Source organism: Apium graveolens, chromosome 2, assembly GCF_009905375.1.
Source record: "Apium graveolens cultivar Ventura chromosome 2, ASM990537v1, whole genome shotgun sequence".
NCBI classification, from domain to species: Eukaryota; Viridiplantae; Streptophyta; class Magnoliopsida; order Apiales; family Apiaceae; genus Apium; species Apium graveolens.
Genome location: NC_133648.1, coordinates 152,984,316 through 152,997,426, shown reverse-complemented (window position 1 = coordinate 152,997,426; position 13,111 = coordinate 152,984,316). Strand labels below are relative to the sequence as shown.

The 13,111-nt window shown below is 39.2% G+C and overlaps 1 non-coding gene across 1 annotated transcript; it reads right to left on the bottom strand.

The window, feature by feature from the left end:
- Positions 1-443: 443 nt before the first annotated feature.
- LOC141709109 (small nucleolar RNA R71) lies at positions 444-550 on the bottom strand. Its single transcript, XR_012569702.1, has one exon. It is a non-coding gene; the product is annotated as a small nucleolar RNA R71 (small nucleolar RNA).
- Between the last annotated feature and the right edge of the window lie 12,561 nt (positions 551-13,111).

Sequence of the window (13,111 nt, the reverse complement as noted above, 5' to 3'; positions counted from 1 at the left end):
TAGATTTTAAAGATTCGGATTCAGGAACTGAGCAGAAAGAACCAGTAATCATGGGTGATCGTATTGTTCAGGCTGATCTAGCTCTTATGGACTTTTCTCGACCTAAAATTGATGACATTCAGTCAAGCATTCTTCATCCGGCTATTCAAGCTAACACCTTTGAAATCAAGCCGGGCACTATTCAGATGGTGCAGAATTCTGTTTCTTTTGGAGGAGCTGCGACTGAAGACCCCAACATGCATATAAGGAATTTTGTCGAGATCTACAGCACTTTCAAGTATAATGGCGTGACTGATGAGGCTATCAAGCTGAGTCTTTTCCCATTCTCACTGAGGGACAAAGCTAAAGACTGGTCACATTCTGAACCAGCTGGGTCCATCACTACTTGGCAAGATCTTGCGCAAAAGTTTCTGGTGAAGTTTTATCCGATGGCAAAGACTGCTGCTATGAGGAGTGCTCTTACTCAGTTTGCACAGCAACCTACAGAATCTATGTGTGAAGCTTGGGAACGCTACAAGGAAATGTTGAGAAAGTGTCCACATCATGGAATGCCCGATTGGATGGTGATCACTGGTTTCTATAATGGTTTGGGGGCCCAATCTCGGCCCATGCTCGATGCAGCAGCTGGAGGCGCCTTATGGGCCAAAAGCTATACTGAAGCTTATAATCTTATCGAGACTATGGCTGCAAATGAGCATCAAAACCCAACTCAGAGGATGATGCCTGGGAAGGTAGCAGGTATTCTGGAAGTCGATGCAGCCACCGCTATTGCAGCGCAGCTCCAGGCGCTGTCGATGAAGGTTGATTCTCTAGCTACATATGGAGTTAATCAAATAGCTATGGTTTGTGAGCTTTGTGCAGGTTCTCATGCTACGGATCAGTGTTCACTTGTCAACGAATCTGTTCAGTATGTGAATAATTATCAACGACAACAGCAGCCTGTGCCAGCTACTTATCATCCTAACAACAGAAATCATCCAAATTTCAGCTGGGGTAATAATCAGAATACTATTCAGCCACCATATCAGCAAGGTGTGAGTAAACAGTTTAATCCACCTAGATTCCAACAACCACAGCAGTATGCTCAAAGGCAATCATATCCTCAACAGGGAAGTGCAGCTGCACCTACTATTGCTGATTTTGATGAACTTAAGCTGTTATGCAAGAGCCAGACGGTTGCTATCAAGACCTTGGAAAGTCAAATCGGTCAAATAGCCAATGTAGTGCTAAATCGTCAACCTGGCACACTTCCCAGTGACACGGAAGTACCAGGAAGAAAGGAAGGTAAAGAGCAAGTCAAGGCTATTACCTTAAGGTCTGGGAAAGTTGCTGATGCTGAAAAGGCAAAAGAAGGAGAAGCTGAAGTTAGAGATGAAGAAGCTAAGAAAAAGGAGAAAGCGGCGGAACCAAGGAAAACTACTGTTGAACACACTCTGCCTGAGGGTAATACAGGGGAGAAACAGCTCTATCCTCCACCACATTTCCCTAAGAGATTGCAGCAACAAAAGCTGGATAAACAGTTCGGTAAGTTTCTGGAGGTGTTCAAGAAACTTTACATCAATATACCTTTCGCTGAGGCTCTGGAGCAAATGCCTAGTTATGCGAAGTTTATGAAGAGTATTCTTTCAAGGAAGGTGAAACTGGGTGACCTTGAGACCGTTGCTCTAACGGAAGAATGCAGCGCTGTTCTGCAGCAAAAGTTACCTCCAAAGCTTAAAGATCCAGATAGCTTCACCATTCCTTGCACCATTGGCAAGTTGACTTTTGACAAGTGCCTTTGTGATTTGGGAGCAAGCATCAATCTGATGCCGTTGTCGATCTTTAAAAAGTTGGATTTTCCTGATCCAAAACCCACCTACATGTCTCTACAATTGGCTGATCGTTCTATTACTTACCCAAAGGGCATAGTGGAGGATGTGCTAGTCAAGGTGGATAAGCTCTTCTTTCCTGCAGATTTTGTTATTCTGGATTTTGAGGAAGATAAGAAGATTCCCATAATCTTGGGAAGAACTTTCTTGGCTACTGGTCGTACCTTGATAGATGTGCAGAAAGGTGAACTTACTATGCGGGTACAAGATCAGGATGTGACCTTCAACGTGTTCAAGGTAATGAAATTCCCTACAGAAGATGAGGAGTGCTTAAAAGTGGATGTGATTGATTCTGCGGTTACTTCAGAACTCGATCGCATGCTAATGTCTGATGCATTGGAAAAGGCCTTAGTGGGGGATTTTGACAGTGATGATGATGATGGCAACGAGCAATTACAATATCTGAATGCTTCTCCCTGGAAGCGAAAGCTGGACATGCCGTTTGAATCTCTTGGTACTTCTGACCTCAAGAATGCTGAAGGAAAGCTCAAACCATCAATAGAGAAAGCACCTACCTTGGAGCTCAAACCATTACCTGAACACTTGAGGTATGCTTTTTTAGGTGATGCATCTACTTTACCTGTTATTATTGCATCTGACCTTTCAGGTAGTGAAGAAGACAAGCTCTTAAGGATTTTGAGAGAATTCAAATCAGCTATTGGATGGACCATAGCAGACATCAAAGGGATCAGCCCTTCATATTGTATGCATAAAATTCTGCTAGAGGAAGGTAGTAAGCCGACTGTTGAGCAACAGCGCAGACTTAATCCTATCATGAAGGAAGTGGTGAAGAAAGAAATTCTAAAATGGCTAGATGCAGGCATCATTTATCCTATTTCTGACAGTTCTTGGGTGAGCCCCGTACAATGTGTGCCTAAGAAAGGAGGTATTACTGTGGTAGCAAATGAGAAGAATGAGCTCATCCCCACTCGAACAGTAACAGGATGGAGAGTATGCATGGATTATTGAAAGTTGAACAAAGCCACGAGGAAGGATCACTTCCCTCTTCCATTCATTGATCAGATGCTTGACAGGTTGGTTGGTCATGAGTATTATTGTCTTCTGGATGGCTATTCAGGGTATAATCAGATTTGTATTGCACCAGAGGATCAGGAAAAGACTACCTTCACTTGTCCATTTGGCACGTTTGCTTTTCGCAGAGTTTCGTTTGGGATATGTGGCGCCCCAGCCACTTTTCAGAGATGTATGATGGCTATATTCTCTGACATGATTGGAAATAATGTCGAGGTGTTCATGGACGAGTTCTCCGTCTTTTGACATTCGTATGATGAATGTTTGAATAATCTTCATGCCGTAATCAAAAGTTGCGTGGAAACTAATTTGGTGCTCAATTGGGAGGAATGTCATTTTATGGTGCGTGAATGCATTATTCTTGGGCATAAGGTCTCTAGCAAGGGTCTGGAGGTGGACAAGGCCAAGGTGGGAGTCATTGAAAATCTTCCACCACCTATTTCTGTGAAAGGAATCCGTAGTTTTATTGGTTATGCGGGTTTTTATCGGCGGTTCATCAAGGACTTTTCGAAGATATCTAAGCCGTTGTTCAATTTGCTTGAGAAAGATGTGCCTTTCAAATTTGATGATGAATGTTTGGCGGCATTCGAGACTCTCAAGAAGAGTTTGATCACTGCACCAGTTATTACAGTACCAGATTGGACAGAGCCTTTTGAGATGATGTGTGATGCGAGTGATTATGCGGTAGGTGCAGTTCTGGGGCAGCGCAAGAATAATCTCTTTCATGTGGTCTACTATGCGAGTAAGACCTTAAATGGGCCCAAATTAACTACACCATTACGGAGAAGGAGCTCTTGGCTATAGTCTTTGGTTTCGAGAAATTTCAATTTTATCTGCTTGGGACTAAAGTGACAGTATTCACTGATCATGCGGCCATTCGCTATTTGGTTTCCAAGAAGGATTCGAAGCCGAGACTCATTCGTTGGGTGCTCTTACTTCAGGAATTTTAGTTAGAGATCAAGGATCGAAAAGGTACTGAGAATCAAGTAGCTGACCATCTCTCTAGGTTGGAGAGTCCCGAGTCTACTTCACAAGATAAGACATTGATCAATGAATCTTTTTCGGATGAGCAGTTGTTCGCAGTTCAGGAGGAAGAGCCATGGTTTGCAGATATTGTAAACTATCTTGTCAGCAATATAATGCCTCCTAATTTGACCTCAGCTCAAAAGAAGAAGTTTCTGCATGAGGTGAAGTGGTATATGTGGGATGAACAATATTTGTTTCGACAGGGAGCTGACCAGATCATCAAGAGATGTATCCCGTTCTGTGAGACGGAGGGGATATTACGAGACTGCCACTCCACAGTTTATGGTGGACACTATGGTGGTGAGAAGACGACAGCTCGTATTCTGCAAGCAGGTTTTTTCTGGCCTACTTTGTTTAAGGATGCTTATCAGTTTGTTTTAAGGTGTGATCGTTTCCAAAGAGTGGGAAATTTGATGAGAAAGGATGAGATACCGTTAAATGTGATGCTTGAAGTCGAGGTCTTTGATGTTTAGGGAATCGATTTCATGAGGCCTTTTGTCTCGTCCTGCAATAATCAGTACATCTTGCTGGTAGTCGATTATGTCTCAAAATGGGTAGAAGTCAAAGCTCTACCGACAAATGATGCAAAGGCAGTGCTGAATTTTCTTCATAAGCAGATTTTCACAAGGTTTGGAACACCTCGGGTAATCATAAGTGATGAAGGGTCGCATTTCTGCAACCGTAAGTTCACTTCTATGATGCAGCGTTATAATGTCAATTATCGAGTTGCTACTGCCTATCATCCGCAAACAAATGGTCAAGCGGAAGTATCTAACAGAGAGATCAAGCGCATTCTAGAGAAGGTTGTTTGTCCGTCAAGGAAGGATTGGTCTTTAAAGCTCGATGAAGCTGTTTGGGCTTACAGAACAGCATACAAAACTCCACTTGGTATGTCCCCGTTTCAGTTGGTGTACGGTAAGGGATGTCATTTACCTGCGGAGCTTGAGCATAAGGCCTACTGGGCGTTGAAAAAGTTGAACCTGGATTTAGATGCAGCTGGTAAGAAGAGAATGCTTCAGCTTAATGAACTTGATGAATTCCGACTTCAAGTGTACGAGAATAACAAAATGTACAAGGAAAAGGTGAAGATGTGGCATGATAGGAAGCTACATCCTAAGTTATTCATGCCGGGGCAACAAGTTCTCTTATTCAACTCTCGTCTCCGACTTTTTCCTGGGAAGTTGAAATCAAGGTGGTCTGGACCTTTTATTGTCAAAACTGTGTTTCCACATGGAGCGGTGGAAATTTTTGAGAATGATCCGGACCAAGCATTCAAGGTTAATGGTCAGCGTTTGAAGCAATACTATGGGGACATGGCAAACCGAGAAGTGGTTAGTGCCATTTTATTATACACTTGAGAAAGGTACGCAATGTCAAGCTAATGACGAAAAAGAAGCGTTGCGTGGGAGGCAACCCATGATTTGTTGTTACAGGAACCCTTAGAAGTTAATAACCTATCCAAAAACACAAAAAAATCAGAAAAACGGGACTGATTTTTTTTTTCCAGTGACCCCCTGAGCGACCGCTCAGCAAGCTGAGCGCCCGCTCAGCTTTGCTGAGTGACCGCTCAGGGGTCAACTGCCAAAATTTTTTTTAAGTTCAGAAAAAAACCAAAAACATCAGAAAATTAAAAAAACCAAACACAGCCCATAAACCCACGACTTCTTTTCCTAATACCCCATGATTTCATCCCTCAACCCCACTCTTTATCTAATTTTAACCTAACCCACACCTTATATATACATACACCTATCCTACACATCCCCCACAAACTTTTTACACTCAAACTCTCTCCCAAACACAAAAACTCAGTTCTTAAACACTTTTATTCAAGATTCAATGGCACCCAAGAGAGCATGAACTATTGATAGCAGCAGCACGGTCCCTACTGCTGATTCATCGAGGGGTACTGCTGCAAGGCCTCGGTTGAATGATAGAGCTGCGGAGGAGGAGTACACTAGGCTTTTGGGGAAGCCGATTCTGAAGGAGAGAGGGTTTTTACCATCGGGGAGGGATGGTGAGTTGCTACCTATGATTGCAGAGAAGGGGTGGATAGCTTTTTGTGAGTCGCCCGAAGCAGTGCCGATGAGCGTGGTTCGCGAGTTCTATGCGAACGCGAAGGCCGAGAAGAATGGGTTTTCTGTGGTCCGAGGGCTGACGGTTGATTATCACCCAGCGGCGATTCGCCGTGTGATTGGGCAGCGAGAGAGGAAGCCCGAGGAGGAGAACTGGAATGAGAAGACTGCTGAGGATTTCAACTTGGATTTGATTTGTGCTACTCTCTGTAGGCCGGGCACAGTTTGGACCTTCAAGACCGGCACTAATGAGTATCGTCACTTCCCGGCGATCGCTATGAATAGGTATGCCTGTGCATGGAATGCGTTTATTTGTGCTAATATTTTGCCTTCTTTGCATGCACACGAGGTCACAGTTGAGAGATCACAGTTGTTGTGGGGAATTCTTAATGAGGAGTATTATGTGGACCTTGGTGAGTTTATCTACCAAGGAATTCTGAAGGTTTTGAGGGGAGCTAAGTACATGAACATCCCTTATGCATCCACGGTCACGAAGCTTTGCAGAGCAGTGGGAGTGAACTGGCCGGCTCATGAGTAGTTGCAGTTGCCGGCCGCTCCGATTGATTCTGGGACTCTGAATGGGATGCAGAAGTGGACCGGTGGTGAGCCCGAGGAGCATGAGCTGGGTTATCATCTTCCAGGAGGGCGTCCAGCACAAGGTGCTACTATGGCTAGGCCTAGGCGTGATGAGGCTGGTTCTTCGAGAGCTCAGGAGGGTGCTGGGATGGCTGATGCCCAGTATAGGAGGCTTTCACGGCGGATGGATGCCATGTACGAGACACAGAGCAGGTTTGCTCAGGACCTCACCCTTGCGTTAGGGACTACTTTTCGGGGCCTTGGAGCTGATATCCAGTGGCCAGTTTTTGGTGAGGACTCTGCATACCCGCCGCCTGATACTCCACCCACTGAGGGTGATGATGATGATGACTCCGAGTAGGTATACCCTGTGTTCCTTTCTACTACCTTCACTGGGGACAGTGAAGATTTTAAATTTGGGGGTGGTAGTTAAGGAATATTTTGTGTGTGTCATATAGTTGCATATTCATGTTAGTTAGTTCATATAGTTGCATAATTTTTGTCATATAGTTTTTTTTATATATAGCTTTATTTGTTTGTCATATCATATAGCTCATGCATATACCATGATCCCTTTTGCGATGATTTATCGACTGATGTGTGATATTGATGCAAGTGTAGTGATATCATTAAAGTGATATTGAGTCATGTAGGTTGATATGCATGCTAAAAGCATTTGTATTTTCACTAAGTCTTAGAGAATGCTTAAGGGCTAGATTGTTGTTATGATCTGATTATTTTCGAGGTTAATCTATTTATTATGCTTAGAATTTGATAATAGGTTCTTAGTGGTAAAGGCATGAAAAAGAAAAAAAATGGAATTTGTTGCTAGTTGTGGCTAGGCGTTAAATGGCTAGTAGCCGGCTCGCATGTTATGCGAGTAGTCTAGGGTTGAGCAAGATGGAGCGAAACGCACTTGCTCAGAAATTTTTAAAAAAAATAGAAAAAAAAAGAAAAAAAAAAGAAATTTTTTTTTTGTTGTGTTTATGCATAATTGATCATGAGTGGGCTCTTTGGTATTCGAGTTATTAAGTTCTTAGGGGACTTTGTGCCTAGTGACCTAAGGCTTTTAGAGTCTGGGATCCGCTAACCTAACGCTCGCTACATGGATACCATTGTATAAGTCTTTTGTGGACCTCACTCGTTGCACGGTCAAATAAGCATTGTTGTCGTGAATAAAAAGCATGATTCCGTAATAAGCTCCAGAATTCTTGTAGTGTTATATGTCACTTTGTGCCTAGAATTTTTATTCTTTGTATAATCATGTGATTGCCTTGATGATAGTTGAGTCATAATAACTGGTCTAGTTTCGAAGCATATCTGTTAAGCATCTGCACCCACCACATTTCTGGCTATATGTTCGTTTGCATGATTTTATTGATCTTTAGTCGCCTAACTGCATTTGTTGAGATGTTGCAATTTGGTTGGTTTGTTCGTAGTAAGGGGGATCGCTGTATTTCATATAGATTGCATTCATGCATGTTTTTATTTGTCTTTGAGTCTGTGACGCTTGAGGACAAGCATCGATTTAAGTTTGGGGGTGTGATAAGTGACATTTTATACCACTTAGAACATCTTAAAATGGCTTAAATTGGTGCCTTGAAATCAAGTATTTTGTGTATTTGATGCGTTTTTCTAGTGTTTATGCATTTCAGGGTATTAGTTGCATTTCGGAGGAGTAATCATCAAGAATAAGCCTTGGCATGTGTTCCCCATTGCGAGAGGAAAGAAAGGGGCAGATTACGACGAAGAAATGGAGCAAACTCAGGATTTTTCCAGTAGGGTCATGAGCGCCCGCTCAGCTATGCTGAGCGGCCGCGCAGGGTCGGGAAAAAAGATAAATTATTTTAGGACTTCTACTTCTGTTTGGCTTCCACTTCTATGTAATCTGAGTTTTATGGGACTATTATATAAGTAGATTTAGAGATGTTTTCAGGAGGTTGGATCGTGGTATTAAGCAAGGAGCGAAGGAGATAAGGAAGAAGACTGTTTTAGCACACAGCAACGAAGAGGAAGCATATTTTCTTGTGATTCTTATTTCGTTGTAACGTTGGATGCTAGTTTTCTTAGTTTGAACTTAATTACTCTTGTGACGTACTCTGATTTAATATAATTAGTTTAGTTATTATTTTCTTGTGTTTGTTTATCATGATTTCATATGAACCCATGATGAGATAAGTGCTATTATGGGCTAATCGTGATCATGGGCTCGCAACGGATTTACTATGGAATTCTTTAGTTAATTGTTTAATACTTTAGTGTGTGATAATTGTATGATATCTAGTATTGGTTGTGCGTATTCGTTTTTTGTGAGTCGCGAACATATAAGATAGGGTGTTAATCTCTTGTGAAGCGATGGTGGATCTTGAGATTTAGAACTTGCCATGCTAGCATAGGTTCATGTATGATGTGCATGATTAGTGGGTAACTCTAACAGTTTTATTCGTCCTGTGTAATCAAAAGGAATAACTTGTGCTTAATTCGTTGTGTTGTCAATTTCTGTAGACATATAGGTACTCAACATAATTGATGCCTATTCAACTTCTATCTTAATTTTGCATGCTTGGTAGAATGGTATGAGTACAATGAAAGTTGGCTTTTATCAGTTTCGTGTTATTCGATTAATATCATCACTGTCACATGCTAAAGGTAATAACAATAACTATTGAAGGAAGTAGTAATGAAGTTATGATCTCATGAGTGTTTTAATATTGTTAATTGAAGTGTTATTTAAGTGATAAACTAAGTAATTAATTGTAGTTAATATTTCGTCAACAATTCTAAGTGCTAGTGTCTTAACATTGAGAAGTAATCATACCTTAGTGTGTGAGTTTAATTAAACAATAATTAGTCTGAGTCTTTGTGGGAACGAACTAGAAAGTATTCTATATTACTTGCGAACGCATATACTTGCGTGTATTTTAGCGCGTATTTCTGCCTTAACACTTAGTTCTATTTAATGTAAATTAGAAACTCCTTTCTAATTTCATTCACTCTGGCCAGAGATTCCTGAACTAGCATAAGTGGATCAGCATTGAACATTCTCTTCCTTCACTGGAAGAGGTAGATCCTTTATTGATCATACACTATCTTCGTGTACAAATTCCTATACCCAGTAGAGCCCTTATAATTGTCCCTGGAGACTAAGAACTAAACCAAAGCATAGTTCAGTGTACACAAGATGACTATGATGACCTCAAGTCTAAGGATACTTGTACAACTATCACTATGTTAACAACTGCTGACACGTGAGTGAACTCCATCAGTTGTTCATCTATGTGAGTCATGTTCAGTGAACTTATTCTATAATAAGCACCTACATACTAGCTATAGTGTCACCACACAAATGTCTATGAGAACATACATTCTTCATAATGAAGCAAGCATAGTATGTACCGATATTTGCGGATTACTAATTACCAGTTAGTAATCCTACGACCAGGAAATATTTAAGTTTAGAGTTATCATCTTTTAGGTCTCATTATTATGATCTCATCATAATCCATAAACACCTTTACTCTAAACTATGGTATATCTTATTTAAACACTTAAATAGATAAAGCCCGCAATAAAACCAAAACAAGTCTTTTATTAATATCAATGAAATCAAAACAGATTACATAAAAGTTATTCCTAAATTATCATACATGATTGGACTTAGGACACATCTCTTTCAGAAACTTGTTGATAAGACTCCACCAAGAAGTCGTATCTAGTTGGAAAGGGGAAACTCACCAATATTTCCCAAGATATTCTTGTTACTGGATTAAACTTATTCATGACTTACTTCGCGAATGTTGGGCAAGTAATCGAAAACTCTTTTTTTTCTATTCATCAACTTCGTTGCGAATATAAAATACATCACTGATCAGGATCCCGCATCTTTGAGAGAGTATTTAAATCCCCTTCACAAGGAAAGATTTAAATTTGAAAACGGGGTTTGGGATCCTCTCTTTTACTTTTAAAACTATCTGATAAAGTTCGAAAATATTTTTCGAAAACATTTAGATAAATATGATTTAAATAATACGAGTCATTTGTCAATATCATTTGAAATTATTTAATGAACATTTAAAAAATAATCCTTAAGTAATTATTGTTTAAAGAATATATAAATAAAATAATCAGGGTTAAAAGACTTTAGATGAATATTTAAAACTAATTTTCATTAAATAAATATATAAATATTCATAAGTAATATATTTTCTCAAATAATCAAAATAATATTCAATAATAATGATTGATCGTAAATAAAGTATTAATTGAATATTGAATATAATATTCACTTTAGGATTTAAAACTATTGAATAAACTTCATTCGATTACTAGTTATCGAAAACCGTATGTAACATACCCGGGAACATCATCTCCCGATTTAAAGTATAATGTTCAACCTTGTATGCCCTATACTAAGGGTATACGTAAAATATTGATTATTACTAGCATGGGTATTATATAGCTCGTAAACTCTACTTTATACAATCGTATTTCACTTATCGAGATATCATGATTTCAAAACATGCATGCATATATATCGTAGGATTTTAACTTTAAAGCATACATGCATTATATCACAAGATTATGTTTTCAAAACATTCATGCATTTATATCGCAAGATATTGCATATACTTGTAATCATCATAACAATAGTAATAGGGTTTGAAAACTTACTTGAATGTCCGGGGGTGGTAGTGGGTCTATGCAATAACTCGAATTTTTGAGACCTTGTAAAACCTTTAATGAATAGTAACCCTGACGGACGGGAAAAAATTTTAAGCCCACACTATGTAGTGCATGAGAAAAGGAGTTTCGGAGTTGATTATATGATTATACGTACCAAATGAGTGTATGTAAACGCTATTAGTTTTCGAAGAAAATGAACTTTGAAAAATGACCGTATTTATGACTCATCGAGGATTATGGGAATCACAATATAACTACAAGATTAAAACCATACGGATTTATATTCAAGTATGATAATTCAAAATATAAGGAATAAATACGAAATGAATTATGTCGTGAACCATTTACGAGTAAGTATTACGAAAACATTTAAGCAACCGAACGAACGCGTAATCGATTAAATAAACGTAACGCACTAACTAACCATGGTAAGAAAGTAACCATGGTTACTTCATCAAATAGTGAGCTAACCATAGGATGATCAAGCAAGCTAGCCAAATAGTGTGCTAAGGAAGCTAACACATGTAGTTTAGCTTGTAAGCTAGCAAGCTACTTGGATTTTTCCCCAAGATTTGCAATAAGGAATAAACCTAGAATTCTATACTAGGAAGAATAAAAATTAAGGGAAAGATATCACCACCCGATTTCCTAGAAGCAACCAAGAGAAGCAAGCATAAAACCCCCCCACCCCTTCATTTTTCCATTCGGCTTTTCAAGAAAGAATGTAGGAATTCAAATTCAAATCTCAAAATCTAGCCATGGTAAAATCATCCCATTAATTCTTAAGCTTCCTAAAAATCAAACTAAGGTAAGAAAATTCTTTCATCTCTTTTTATCAAGGTTTGATGGGTGAAATAAAATCAAGAAAGTCACTAGTGAATAGTATAAATAGTAACTCCTATTTTGTTTCTTGATTTCAATGGTGGTTTTAGGTTCCAAAAATCATACCAAGCACTTCTAAGACTCCACCATCCTCAAGAACACATTTCAAGCTCTCAAGAAAGGTAAAAATCTTCAGCCAAACTTTATTTAAGATTTATTTTCAAGATCCATTTAGTATGTAGTTGTACATCTAGCTTTAGAAGTGGTATGGTTGGAATCTTGATATTTAGTTAAGTAGATTTAAGGTTGGTTGTTGTTGCCTCAAGAACATGATGTTCTTGAGATGAGTTTGTGTGTTGATTATGAGATTATGATTGTTGGTGATTGTGTTAAGAGTTAGGACGTAAACGAAACCCCGAACGTAAACGTAACTCCGTTAAAACCAACAAATCGTAACTTTAAGTTTCTGCAAAAAGTACCGAAGTTTTAAACTGTAGTTTCCTGAAAAATAACCTTTTATTATGGTAGAAAATTTTATAAGTATCGTTTAGGTGCTTGAATCGCTTGATTCCGATTTATGGATCAAAAGTTATGGCCGTTTTACTAAAAGTGATTTACGCGACAAAAACTGCTATGAATTACGTACTTTGAAAATATAAAGGATCGACTTAAATGTGTTCATAAATCATGAAATTTTTACAGATAGTATTATTTTGAGTTTCATAACTTCCATAAAACTTTCAAGTAAAAATAATGATTTTTCGATTTTATAAAAATATCGGAGCCGAGACTGCGCGATTAGAAACCGTAGGATCCATAAGCGGAGCTGACAGTGATAATGAGAATGAACCTAAGATACTTTAAAAAATCAAGCGACCATGATGTGAATAATGACTTAAAGGAATAATAAGGGTAATATAAGTTGAGAGGGTGCATAATAAGTAGCGCGTGAGTGCGAGTCGCCGAAAATTTGAACGAGACCTAACGAATTGTGTTTATGGTTATAGATTTCCGAGCGGAACCTAGAGC